The following is a 1,395-nucleotide window of genomic DNA, read 5'->3' on the forward strand; positions in this document are numbered from 1 at the left end:
AGATAATAGCAATTTAAATAGAAGTAAATATTTCTACAATCTTCAAGTAAATTGTGTGTATATCGTAAATACACATTACATGCCTTCTATATTAATTCTTGACATTTTTTCATAAAAAGTGGTTGAACCCAAAGAGGGCAATTTGCATCCATATTTAGGACTTATCCTACTATGCATTCAATTCAGATTTTGAACCAGGATCAATACATAGCCCTCCCAAATAACCCTTCTCATAAACCTTCAATTATAAACCTAAAGTATATTCATGGTTTGGTTTTCCGTTGTTTTTTTGCATTTGTTCTACTAGTCAAAAAACTCTTCAGTAGATGTGCTAGTAGTGTGGCAGTATGACCACAGGACATACCTGGAGAGGGAGGGCCAGACGAGGGCCGGCTGCAGTGGGCTGTGCCTCCTCCACCAGGTCACTGTGGACTGTTTACACCTGTGGCCAAAACTGGGTTCAGTACGAGACCACTGATGACACAGCACGCAGATTAAGGGTGGAAGGATGAACAAACAGAACGATGACAAATTGGATGGGCCATAGAATTGCTCTGCAACATAGAAGATGTCAATGAAAAAAAAAAGGGGAGGCTAAGGAACGTTATATAGGCCCTAACCCCTCACCTGGAACTATTCATTTACTCTGGGCTACCTTTTTTAAGCTATTCACACTATATTTCATATATATATATATATCAGTAACATCAACAATGTAATTTGCTCTTCTTACACCACAAAATATACAAAAAATATATCAACCAGCATTTGGTTTCAACCGCTCATTCAGCTCATTCAGGGTATAAACCAGGAAAACATGTTTTGATTAGTCAGTAATTTGGAAATGGTGAGAATATTTTGTTGAAGCTATTGAATAAATGTGATGGTAGTCCATTGAGCTTATTGTCACATTGATACTAGACCACTCCATCCTCTGAAAATTATAATATACACAGGAATGGATGTTTAAACCACATGGGCTTTCATTTCACCAGTATGTTGACAATACCTAATTCAATTTGTATTGTTTAATCTGCTCCGGCATTTTATTAGTTATTATTCATGTAGTATTTAAGTAGTAGGCTTTCAGAAACAGTGAAATACAAGCTATTTATTCCCCCCCCCCCCTCTTTGGTCTGAACTGGGCTTTAGCCCAGTTCAGACCAAAGATTCACCTTGCAACGGTGCCGTTGCAAGCCGTTGCAAGCCGTTGCAAGCCGTTGCAAGGAGTTGCAAGGCGTCGCAAGGCGTTGCAAGGAGTCGCCAGAGATTGAACATGTCAAATCGCAAGGTCCAGTTTTAGAACGCAGCGATTTAACTATTCCTCTTCAGCCAATCACAGCATAGAACAACTTGTACGTCACGGCCTTACTCCGTCCCGGTACCGTACTGTCC

The sequence above is a fragment of the Gadus chalcogrammus genome, chromosome 16 (genome assembly GCF_026213295.1).
Source record: "Gadus chalcogrammus isolate NIFS_2021 chromosome 16, NIFS_Gcha_1.0, whole genome shotgun sequence".
NCBI classification, from domain to species: Eukaryota; Metazoa; Chordata; class Actinopteri; order Gadiformes; family Gadidae; genus Gadus; species Gadus chalcogrammus.